We start from the raw sequence: 12878 nt of genomic DNA, 5'->3' as shown, positions 1-12878 counted from the left end.
TGCCTGGAGCACCACATGCTCCTGAGTGGGAGGTGCATAAAGTACATTTCTACACAATTGAATTTCTTATACGTTCAAAGGATTGTATTTAATGTTTAACATAAAATCATTTAATAGGAATAATTTAAGAAAAGGGAGGAGTTGAAAGAAAATGGTAGGCTAAGAATTAGACAATAGAAATAGATGTGAAAAAATTGGAAAACTGCATCAGAGTGAAATTGTATTAAATTATTTGAATCATACACTTGATGGTGACTAGAGAGGGTTTATCAATATATTTGGAAGATGGAAAAATTTTATAAAAGGAGGAAGTTAATTCTGGAGGATAGACTGATGAAAGACATTGGGAGGAAAAAAAATTGGAAGTTATTACATGTCTCCCTGGGAGATATAGTTGGCAAAATAGCTGATTTTAAAAAGTTAACTATTTTCCCCAAGTTTCCTGAAAGACTGCGGACTAGCTTGATTTATATTTACCTCTGCAGAAAATATTTCAACACTTAACGATTTAGCAAGGAAACCACAAAGACAGTACATACTTTTTCAAAATAAACATGCTAATTGTAAAATTTCATCAAATACAAATGGGAGGTGTTTTTCTTTTTTTTTGACAATTTCAAAATATTTGAAGAAAGGAAATATTTCTTTTCCCTAGGAGGCCCACCTGTGTTTCAGGGTTCCTACACTCCTCATCCAGAACTGCAGGCATAATTTGGCATGTAAGTGTATTTTTTACGAGGTGCGTTAACGTCTTATCAACTTCTCAAAAGTGTCAGGGGCCCTGAAGAGTTTCAGTCTACTGCGCTAGACAGTCATCTTTGGGAGCCCCTTCCGGCTCTCGAGGTACAGTAATCCTACGAATTTTTGTTCCTCAAACCTAGTTTTTTTGGTAACCCCTTCTTACGCATGACCGAGAAAGCATCTGTGATTGAAATCGAGGTGAGGCTCTGAGAGGCAGACTGAGCTGGGAGGATCCCCCTCGATGCAGGGGACGCAGGGCAGCGGAAGGGTGGGCGGCACCGGGCTCCCCAGGTCCGCTCACCCTTCCAAACACGGGCGGCGGCTCTGGGGCAGCTCCAAGCGCGTCGAGAAGTGTAATCCCTCCGCTAAGTACTTGGCTCTCAGGCTCCAATCACTAGTGGGAGCTGGAGAGGGCAAGTGAAAAAAAAAAAAAAAAAATTCCAGAGGCAGCCGAGGAGCGAGAAGAAAAAAAAAAAAGTCCCGAGGCGGCGGCGGCGGCGGCCGAGCAGCCACGGCGGCCAGAAGTTGACGGCGGGTCCGGACGCGGGGCGCGGAGCGGGCGCGGGCCTGCGGGGCGCCGGGAGCGGGCGGGGGACCCGGGACCGCGGCGCCGAGGACACCAGCGCCGGGGCGCAGAGGCGGGTAAGGCGCGCGGGAGGGCGCGCGGGCGCCGTCCTGGTGTGCGGGGGGCGGCCGAGCCGGCGGGAGGGTGGAGGACGGCGCGGGCCGAGCGGCAGCCGGGCGCGGGGCCGGGCGGGCGTGCTGGCGGGAGGAGAGCGGCCGTGGGGCGGCGGCTGCCCGCGCTTTGTGCGCTGGCGGCTCTACCGGGAACCCCGGACCTCGTGCCCGCGCCGGCAGAGAAGCGGGGGGCAGAGGCGGCCGCGGGCGGGACACGTGCTCCGGAGTTGGGGAAGGAGGGACGCGCCGAGGCGGGGAGTCGGGACCTGGGAGCAGGCGGAGGGCAGCCTCGGAGTCGGGGGGGAACTTCGCGGGCCGAGGCAGGACCCGCGGGCCCCCAGCTCCGTGCGGAGCCACCTGCCCCGGACGCCTCCCGAGACCCAGCCTCGCGGCGGAGAAAGTCCGCAGCGGGCTGGTCCCGGTGCCTCGGACCCGGCTTGACTCTGCCGCTGGTGCTTCTGTGCCTCAGTCTGTTGCTCTGTCTCTCTCTCACGTTCTCAGTGTTTCTCTGCCTTCTTCCTCCCATCCTCCCTTTATTTCTGTCTTTCTCCCTCCCCCCTCCCCCCGTTTCTCTCTTTCTTCCCACCTCCTTTTCTGTCTCTTGTCTCTCAATGTGTCCCTCCCTCTCGGTCTCCGTATGTTCCACCCTGAGAGCGCACACTTTCGGTGTCTCTCTCATTTAGAGGCTGACTTTCTGCTCCTTGTCTCACTGTCTCTCCTCTCCCCTATCTCTCGCTCTCTGCACCCATTAGTCTACTCGTCCGCGTTTCTGGCGGGGCTCCGTATTTCTGTCGGTTCCTGGCAGTGTTAGGATTTTCGACATGAGACAAGATCCTCTGGAAGTTGTTCAGTGCGGTGCCTTATTCGTTTTGAGCTGCACCACTCCAGCTGGATCCTGGGTCCTTCGTGTTGGTTCTCCACAGACGTGGGAACACTGGTTTCCTTGAGTTACTAGGAATTGCTCTTTTCTCAGTCACCTTTCCACCAAGGTGAGGTCAGTGACTGAGCAGCCACAAAAGTGCCAGTGAAAGAAAACAGAAGAGAGCTACTTACTGCCCCTGACATATAAAGCGAGTGTACCAAACATATCTGCAGTGAAGCAGATACACCTGAGAAAAGATTCCTGGATTTTGGAAAGAAACAGAAAAGGCTCCACCAGTAGTGAGACGAATTAACTGAAAAATATTTGAAAATAATTTGAAAGAGCACTTAAGGAAATTTCTTGCTATCCTAAACTGATGCCAACTAATAACTGTTTTCTTACATACATTTTTAGGATCCTAGTGACAGCTCTCCTAATTCTTGTTTTGGGAAAATCGTGGGAAATGTCGTGTCAACTGGGACACTTGTCTTTAAGAAAATATTCCGTCTTTGTACTCTTATACCTCTTTACACTCTGGTGATCAAGAAGAATTATTTCTAACTGCAAAGAAAATAGGAAAGGATTTGTCAGTAATTTTAAAACACGAGACATTCCAGAGATCAATAATTTCTTTGGAAAACTTTCACTCTAAGGATGTTTTGAAGGATATTACATCTTAGTGAAATATGCAAGTTATTACACACTTAGTTCATTGTACGATGCAAAAAAAGGTTGTGTGCTGTAAGCAAATCATAGCAGCGATGGTTTTTTTATGGGAAATTAATTGCTCTGATTTTCACTTGCTCCGTTTTCTTTAGTCACGGCATAGTGTACCTTTGTTTTTAGCAAAATATGGCCTAGGGCTCTAAAACTTGATACAGTGTGTTATTTGTCCAATCTGAATTACCATTTAGAAAACCATCTTTTCCTTTTGGTCACAAGATACGAGTCGATTTGATCTCATTACTCATGTGCTGGGGTCTGCTGATACATTTTAATGGCACTGATTTGTGATTTTAAATCAAAACGTTAGTTTTTGGTGAGTTAAAATCTTGATTTATGTCATGTTAGTGAATCATCACTCTTTATAGGGGCTTTGCCACCTTGTCTGCCAGGTGCTGCATAGCATTTAGCCTGGGTAGGGGTGTCTGAAATTCCCTGTTAGATTTTTGTCCCTGAGTGTCGTGCTGCCTCTACTCATGATATGTTCATATATGCCCTTCAAAATGTTCCAGTCGTTAAATAATCTTTATTAAAAGGATATTGACTTCATTTTTTTCTTCATCAACGTTGAAAACTGTGTGAGATGGCCTGATAAATTATTTTTGTTATGCTGTAAATGCTGATTGTAGTATTTATTTAAAAGTATAAGGCAATTTAAAATGTGATTTTTGGGGGGTACATGTAGCACCCTTTACTTTTCCTCCGCGCTCCACTCGTATTTATCATTTAAATCTAAAGTCGACTGTCATCTACTCCAACCCAGCAAAGCCTTTCCTAATTTCTGTAAGCCACCTCATCTCTGCCTCTCCGGCTTCTATGCACGCCTCCCTCAGTGTTCACCTCTCTGCCGTGTAATTACTTGCTTGGGTCTCTCTCTGGCTGTTTTCTCATTGAGGTGGGATAGTGTCCTTTTCTTATCTCCTCTGCATTTCAGATGCCTGGCACATGACATGCCACGTGACACTCAAAAAATCCTCGAAGGATGATTTGCTCTCTTCCAATTCGTTTCTAACTTGGGATTCTAACCCTTTGTAGATGCAGTAGCTCAAGGGAAATACTTTAGTGTGGTATCATAGTGGCACATAGACTGAGGGTTGAGAGAGTCGTAGAAAGCATCTCATCACACAATATGAACGATGAAGCAGATGAGGACCAGAGAATTTGAACACCACACTCAAAACTAGACAATGAAGCCACATAGGCTCTACAGCTGAGACCTCGTGTTATATTCACTGGGCCACAGTTCTCTTTACTGGACTCCTGTTTGCTTGCTTCCACTAGACGTGGATAAATGTATTATTAGGAGGAAACAATTGTTGCAACTCTGAAAATCCCTTCTCAGGCCAACCAATAAAAGTCATGCATGAAATGTATCAATCTGCAGTAACTCTTGTTACACATATGCATGGAGGTAATATTTGTCCTTGAGAACATTGCCTTCTAAGTGCTTTTATGTGTTAAGCGCCATTCTGCTTGCTAACTGTCATATTGGGCAGACTGATAGTTCTACCTGCGAAGATTTAAGCTCTCTGGACTTCAGTGGTCTCCTCTGTAACTTTCAGTGTGTATGTTGAAGAGGGGTGGGGAGAGAAAAACGACGTTTGGACCAGGTTAAGAGCTCTTTCTGAAGTTTTTCTTCAGAGACTACGAGTTGAACTCCCAGAACAACTGTAGATTCATCCCTTTTACATGTCAGACTTCCCTGTGAGCTTTTGTTTGAAAAAGGGCTAATGTAGTTTAAAAAAAGCTTGAAGACCACTTCACTTGTTTTCCAATCTCCCTTCCAGGTCTTGAATTTCATAATCAAGATAATTTCTAGCTTTTAAATCTGGGTATCTGGAGGATAGTTGATAAAAGTGTTAAGGATAGAAGGAGAAATTGCTTTTGCCTGAGAGATACTAATTTCAGGTTTCCATGGGACAGATTTGATGTGATGACAGAAATTGAAGCGGAGGTGTTATAATATATAGAGGCAGGCTAGGATTCAGGGGTGGGGAGGGGCCAGGGCTAGAAACATAGATTTCAGAGTCCCTCACACTTTAATAATTAAAATTAAGGAAAACTAAAACTTTTTAGGGGTAGAATCTGGAGAGAGAAGTGAAGATTTGGGGACAGGGACATTTGATGTTACTTCTGAGTACTTTTAAAGCTCATCTGTAGTATTAAGATAAAAAAGGTAATGCATGACTTACGTCAGGCAGTAACCTGTTTTAATGAGTTTCAGAGCATCTACTTACATGCCAGTTATCTTAATTACATTCATCTTTACTTAAATGTTTGAGAGCCTGCTCTCTGCCTGGTGTTATTATATACTTTGGGACATTGCAGCCATGAGAGCCCCAAGATCTTTGTTGTCACTGAACTCTCATTCTAGAGAGTGGAAATACAATGAACTATAAACAAGCACATGAGTAAGATAATTTTCAATAATGGAGATTGCCATTAGGAAACTAAGACAGGGTCCTATGACAGCAAATGACTGGGGTTACTTTATATGAGGTAGCCAAGGAAGGCCTCTCTAAGGATGTTCCTGCACAAGAAAGAGCCAGCCCAGTGAAGATCTGGGAGAACTTCGGGCACAGGGATCATTAAGAGTGTCTCTAAAGCAGCAGTAAGCTGGGCACACTGGCAGTTAGGGGAAATGGTAGAAATGAGGTCACAGAGACTGCCAGGCCCATGTTAAAAGGTATGCATTTTATTCAAAGTGCATTTTATTGAACAATCCTGGAGGATTTAAAAAAAATTTCTTTTATATTATTTTTTAAATTTAATTTTTATTTCTGGCTGCGTTGGGTCTTTGTTGCTATGCATGGACTTTCTCTAGTTGTGGCGAGCGGGGGCTACACTTCGTTGTGATGTGCGGGCTTCTCATTGCAGTGGCTTCTCTTGTTGCGGAGCACAGGCTGTAGGCACGCGGGCTTCAGTAGTTGTGGCATGTGGGCTCAGTAGTTGTGGCACGCAGGCTCAGTAGCTGTGGCTCACGGGCTCTAGAACGCAGGCTCAGTAGTTGTGGCGCACGGGCTTAGTTGCTCCGCGGCATGTGGGATCTTCCCAGACAAGGGCTCGAACACGTGTGCCCTGCATTGGCAGGCGGATTCTTAACCACCGCGCCACCAGGGAAGTCCCCCTGGAGGATTTTAAACAGAAGTGAGCAAATGTGACTTAGCATGTCTGTCTGTAGTGTGAGCAAGAATGTCTGAAGATGATGTGGGAAGCTGTGAGAAGGATCTAGCAGAGTTTGGTGGTTTGGCCAAGGGTGAAACCCTCAGAGACTGATCAGACATTGTTCTTATCTGTGAGTAAGAGTCACTGGGCTGAATCACGAGTCATGGTGTGTGGTCCCCGCCGCGTCCCCCTGCAGTTGATCTACATTGCAGCAGTCCACTGGTTCAGTGGTTGCTTTTACTTTTATTTTTTTCTTATTTTTTAACATCTTTATTGGAGTATAATTGCTTTACAATGTTGTGTTAGTTTCTGCTGTACAACAAAGTGAATCAGCTGTATGTATACATATATCCCCATATCTCCTCCCTCTTGAGCCTCCCTCCCATCCTCCCTATCCCACCCCTCTAGGTGGTCACAAAGCACCGAGCTGATCTCCCTGTGCTATGCAGCTGCTTCCCACTAGCTAGCTATTTTATATTTGGTAGTGTATATATGTCCATGCCACTCTCTTACTTCGTCCCAGCTTACCCTTCCCCCCGTGTCCTCAAGTCCATTCTCTATGTCTGTGTCTTTATTCCTGTCCTGCCCCTAGATTCTTCAGAACCATTTTTTTTTAAGGTTCCATATATATGTGTTAGCATATGGTATTTGTCTTTCTCTTTCTGACTTACTTCACTCTGTAGGACAGACTTTAGGTCCATCCATCTCTCTACAAATAACTCAATTTCGTTTCTCTTTATGGCTGAGTAATATTCCATTGTATATATGCGCCACATCTTCTTTATCCATTCTTCTGTTGATGGACACTTAGGTTGCTTCCATGTCCTGGCTCTTGTAGCTGCAGTGAACATTGTGGTGCATGACTCTTTCTGAGCTTTTACTTTTAAATAGCAGACCTCGACACCTTACAGTTCCCAGATGTCACCTCTTTACCTTCCTTCAAATATCTCCTGGGCTGCAAGCAAGCGTCTTGACTTGGAGGCAGCAGGGTGTTTTGGGAAGTGCTGTGATAAGGTTCTTTAGGGCTCAGAGTGACCTTTGAACCACCTGGGGGTGCTTGGGTCTTCCAGCTAACATCTCTGCACTTCATTGTGCATAAAATTTGTGTTCTGGTTACAGAGGAAAGGAAGCAAGTCACAATTCCTCTCATCATGTTTGAGTGTCATATTTTTGTACCCCTCAGCTTTGAAAACTTCACATGCTTCTTGAAAGACTTAACTGTAAAGTCCACAGTTTAGATCTGGATCTCACCCGTCGCATCCCAGCCCTTTCCAAAGAGCTGCTATATAGTAAGCATTTAGTAAATATTTGTGGAACGCTGTTGGATACAGTCTGTTAGAGACCCATAGTTTTGACTCCGCTGACTTTATTTTTCCTGCCTTTCAACAAGTATATGGCTGCATGTGCCTTCAACTTTAGAAGATAATAAGTAGCAAGTTTGGAAGTGATTTTTCTGCAGGTTGCATTTACTTATTGGCTAAAGGAAAAGAGACACAATCCAGTATATCTCTTTATAACATTTCTTGCTTGGCTGTCTTGAGATAAACATTTTCGTCATTTTTATAGCAGTTACATAGATATGGACCTAAACAAGTACAGACACATCTGTCACTAGTTAATTTGCTGATTTACGAATCTGAAGGGATTCCAAGGAAGTCTGTAATGATGGTGCCTTTGTCTAAATTAATCTCTTGATAGAAATCAGTGAGTTTCATCTAACTAATAGAATTTACAGCCATCTATAAAAGGTACTAAATTATCATCGGTTTCTTTTCTGGAAACAGGCTACTGTTCTGCTGTTGTCCAATAAACATTTAGCCCTAATAGTACTCGTAATGGGGGATTATCCCCAGATCCTTCCTCTTATTAACAAGTGTAGTGCTCTCCTCAAATGGGCTTACAAACAGCTGGCATTACCTTGCTTTTATGTATCTAGCAGTTCTCTTTCATTGTTTCTTTAGATCCTTTTCAGTTAGTTAAGAGTCTCTTCTGTTGTCTCTTCCCGTCTAACTTTATTTTGCTAAAACCTCATGCATTATACCCATTGGCTTCTATGTCAGATATCTTCTGTTAGTCTTTCCAGATCTGCCCTCAACCCTTTTACTCTATGGTCTCTGCCCAAGACGATACCTGGCTGAACCATGCTGATTTCCAGATGCCTTAGGTCACTGGAGACCTCCAGTGGGAGATTAGGGGGAGGGTATTGATTCTTCAGTTTGCTCCTTCCGTGATCAGCTTGGACTGCCTGTGTCTCTGCACAGAAAGTCACTGCTTCTTTTCAGGTAACCTCTATGTCAGTCTCTCCCTCAGGAGTCCAGTAATCTCTGGAGTTAGTTCCTCTGCTCTTACTACCCTGATTTACTGCACTACCCGTCAGGTTCTTTTGCACTCCTACCTATACCTTATTAAATTGTTTGTTTGTAAACAACTCCTCTTCAGTTTATCAGAAGTTGTAACAGCTAAGGTCCCATTTTCTGTTGATTCAGCTTCTGAAAGCCACCTCCTTTTTGGAGCCTTCTTCGACTGATAAGAGCAGTTGGCTCCCCTTAACTCTGGACATCTGCTTTCCACCCCAAATTATATGCTTCTATCCATGCAGCAATGGCACAGAAAACTTACATTGTGTTATGTAAATACTTTTCTGTCAACCAGTTTATTGGCTTAAATTTTTTACTTGATAGTCTGTAAGCCTTCTACATATGTAGTTTGGTTGTTTAACTTTTTTATTCATTTATTAACACAGTGCATATGTGTAGAGTCACTGTTGAGGTCCACGCACTGTGCTAGGCGTGGATGCAGAAAGGCAGATGTTTGTCCTTACTTGGGTTGAGGATTGGGAAGGGGACAAGAAATAAAAAAACTACACATAATATTTACAAATCAAGTTTGTGATTTATTCAATGGCCCCAGAGCGGTAAAACAATCTAAGCAAATTTCTCTCGTTTCGTAATGCTAGAAAATTTTAGGCCTAACACCGTTGCAGCTTGATTCAATCTCACCTCACGTTAACTGAGAAGTGAAAGTTTTGAAGCAGTATGAGCTGTCCGACTAATTCACATACACAGTTTACATATAACAGTATGTTTTACTTGATTGCATTGTTTTCATGATCTGTTCCACGGAACAGTGGTTTTGGGGAAGGTCAGGTTGTGTAGCCTAAGAAGGATCCCATGGGTGGCACCGTAGCCTCCTGCTGAACTGTGGAGACTCTGGAGTTTGCTTTTTTATCACTTAATAGGTGTGTGACCTTGGGCAAGTTACTGAACCTTCTGTGTTTCAGCTTCATCATCTGTAAGCTGGGAATGACAATAATAGTGGTTACTTCATAGGTTTGTTTGAGGATTATAATGGTGAATATTTGTATAGTGTTGAGAGCAATGCCAGGTACACAGTAAACACCCCAGAGGCTTTCGATAAGTAAATAAATGATCAAAGAAATCTGGGAATTGCTGATATTTTTAAACTGAAGCCTTTTCTGAGCCTTAATTATGCTCATGTGCATTGTGACCATCCCCCAAAGGGGTATTTGACCTTGGGGCTTATACTGATATTGTCCCCTCCATATATCACTGGACTAATATTCCTCAGAACACACTTTTGGAAAAATTGATACAAATAATTGGCTAAACATTTCACCAGTTTATTGTCTCCTGAGAGAGAGGACTTGTTCCTCTACCTGTCACACCTATTATAGAGTGGGGACCCAGTTCCTGTTCCCCTGTCCTTCCCCTTTTTTCTTTTTAAAGGTAAAATGAATGTTTTTCTTCATTACCCAGGGAAAGACTTCCTGCCTGTATAGATGTAAGTATACTCAGGGTCTCTGGGGCTCACTGAGCCAGGTCTTTTGGAAAACTACTTACTGTTACATTTTCCTAATAAAGAATACATATTCCTTGAAGTGAACTTGGGAAATTCAGAGAATTGTAGCAATTAAAATCACTCTCTTCTACCACACAGAAATAACTTCTTATTAACATTTTGGGTTTTTTTTTTCTTTACAAAATTGGGAGCATAATATAATATGGTTTTGTGTCCTGCCTTTCTTTTTCATTTGACTTTATAGAATATTCTCAATCCAAGCCATGTAGTGAGTTCTGGCCTTCAGATGATTGGTAATCTATATTTCAAAAGAGCTTCCTTCCTTATTTACCCAATTCTGTGGCCAGAGACAATATGAAAATAAAATGGTGTACCTAGAACGAGTTTCTCATTTTAAGTATTCTTGGAAATTGGAACCACCTGGTAAGCAGTTGGCTCTTCTGTTTAAGAGACCTGAAGTAGGTGACCTCAGGTTGCTTCATTTATGAGTCATTCCAGTGTTCTAGCCAGCAGCCAGATGGACCCACAAGAATCCATGACCAGGCTGCTTTGAAGCCATTACTTACTCATCCTGAGTGACTGTGAGTGAACTTACGTAATGTTGAGATTAACTAGGAAAGTTATCCAGGGAAACCTGAATTATTCCAGAAGATATTTAACTATTATTTAATTTTTAAATGATAAATTTGTTCCCTCCATTGCATGATGGAGGTGTAGGATTCGAATAATATACTAATATGGAGGACAAACATTCTCTGAGTATTTTATCATGTCCTGTAATTTTATAATTTTGAGTGAGAAACAATGTTGCATTTATGTCAGTACATAAGGTAAAGACTTTAAAAAGACTAATTGTTGTAGGTTTTACTCTGTGTGCTTTATAAATGATGGATGCTGTTGTAATTAAAATATATCTGCTCAGTAAGTCCTTTTCCATTCAATATACTTCAACACTTTTGAATCTTTCTCTCAGGATTAAATCAATTATTCTTTAAAACACTTATCTTTAACATCTGTAGCAAATGAAAATATTTAAATTCTTTCTGAAGAAGAAAACCATGCTATACTGTTTAATTGAATTAAATTAGCTTTTCATGGAAATCTACCTAGGAGCTGTTTCTGGAACCAATTTGGAAAATGATCTTCGTATTCTGTGCCATTTATGTTTGATTATGTTTTTCTTAGTAATTCTCAATGGACCTGATTCACTCCTTGCTTCAGTCATCAAACCCTTGCAATTTATGTAGGCAAATTAGGCATTTCCTACTCCATAATTATGCATATTTATGGAATAATGTATGCTTCCTCGTTAACTAAAGGGGGTGTAAGAAATTCTTAATTCTATAACTTAAAATTATCTAAATTTTATCATTTTTAGCATTCTGTAGAGTATGTTAAGACTGAGATAAAAGTCATATGTATAAGTTAACTTCTTCCCCAAAGAAGTTTGTTTTAACACCTTTTACTAATAAAAGCGGGTACTGTTGTTTCTAAAAATAGAGAATCCAAAGCTTCTTGTAAATATATTGCCTTGAAACAATCTGTACTTTAGGCATGTGAAAGATTTTGTGCATACATTTTCTGTACTACTTTTTTCTACATTCTCTCTTACATTGTTATTTCACAGAGCCACGAAGAATTTGAAAATTGCTCAGAAAAACTCAATTTTCAAGTTTTTTAGCTGCGAAATTTATCCTTTGTGATCCACAGCGTGGGGATATATATTATATGCTTGGGCCAGGACTATGACTTGATGCCTTTATTTCTTGAATACTTCCTGCTTAGCAGTTTAAAGATACCGAAAACATATTTAGCGTAAGGAAAAAAAAACAAAAAACCTTTGCGTGTATCTGCCACAATCTGAATTGTTGGAGTTGCAGCTCTTTTTCTCCTCAGGCCTGTGAATACATGAAGGCTCATTTGTATTCTCTTCTACTCTCCACCTTCCCACTCTCCATCCACCCCTTACTTTTTCTCACTTTTGCACTTGATTTGAAAACACTGTTTCCTCTGACTACTTTTTCTGAGCTAGAGGGGATTAAAATATGCTCATTTTATGATCCTGAACCTCTAGGATATTTTCAAGATCTTTCCCTAGCTTTACCATCCTCTGACTGATTAGAGTTTTGACTAAATTGGCATAACTGGAATTATGACTTGCTATTCTGTAGACATAATCTTAACATACTTTAATAATATTATAGAATGATAATAGCAAAATGCAATTCTATTTTATGAAATTACTTACTTAATTATATAATTTCACAAATACTATTTTTATGAAATGTCCATGTTTTAAACATTGAAAGAAATGGGTTCTTGTGGCTAAACAAGTTAAAAATGGCACATATTATATAGAACATATTGTTAGATATAACTTGGATCTAGACAGTTTTCATTCCTTTATGCATTTCTTTGATATGTAATGCAATTATAGGTGTTTGTTTAGGTTTTTACCAAGTACTCTCTAGCTCCTATTTTATTTGAAATTTTATGTATTTATAATTGTGGTTTGAAAGCTGTTGTTATACGTTCTTAAACATTTTTCTTATAACTTACTAGCATGCAGCCTGGCTTACCATGAGACTATAAATTCCTTTTTTGGCTCATCTCTCCTAAACCTAGAAGGTATAATGTAGTTTTTTTTTGTTTTTTTTGTTTTTTTTGTTTTTTTTTTTTTGCCGTACGCGGGCCTCTCACTGTTGCAGCCTGTCCCGTTGCGGAGCACAGGCTCCGGACGTGCAGGCTCAGCGGCCATGGCTCACGGGCCCAGCCGCTCCGCGGCATGTGGGATCTTCCCGGACTGGGGCTCGAACCCACGTCCCCTGCATCGGCAGGTGGACTCTCAACCACTGCGCCACCAGGGAAGCCCCTATAATGCAGTTTAACA

The 12878-nt window shown here is 41.9% G+C and overlaps 1 protein-coding gene across 6 annotated transcripts in view; it reads left to right on the top strand.

Annotated features, from left to right (window-relative positions):
- The first annotated feature begins 1165 nt into the window (after positions 1 to 1165).
- The window catches only part of BMPR1B (bone morphogenetic protein receptor type 1B), a 418867-nt gene continuing 407154 nt past the window's right edge, over positions 1166 to 12878 (top strand). For 4 of the 6 annotated variants that reach the window (XR_012332176.1, XM_033857384.2, XM_033857383.2 and 1 more), the window contains exon 1: positions 1170 to 1383. The gene's annotated coding sequence lies outside the window, so the exon portion shown is untranslated. Of the gene's footprint in view, positions 1384 to 12878 lie in introns of all 6 variants that reach the window. The other 2 variants (XM_073805580.1, XM_073805579.1) reach the window with 2 other exon arrangements.

This window comes from Tursiops truncatus, chromosome 5 (assembly GCF_011762595.2).
Source record: "Tursiops truncatus isolate mTurTru1 chromosome 5, mTurTru1.mat.Y, whole genome shotgun sequence".
Lineage (NCBI taxonomy): Eukaryota > Metazoa > Chordata > Mammalia > Artiodactyla > Delphinidae > Tursiops > Tursiops truncatus.
This window is presented reverse-complemented; position numbering and strand designations above follow the sequence as displayed.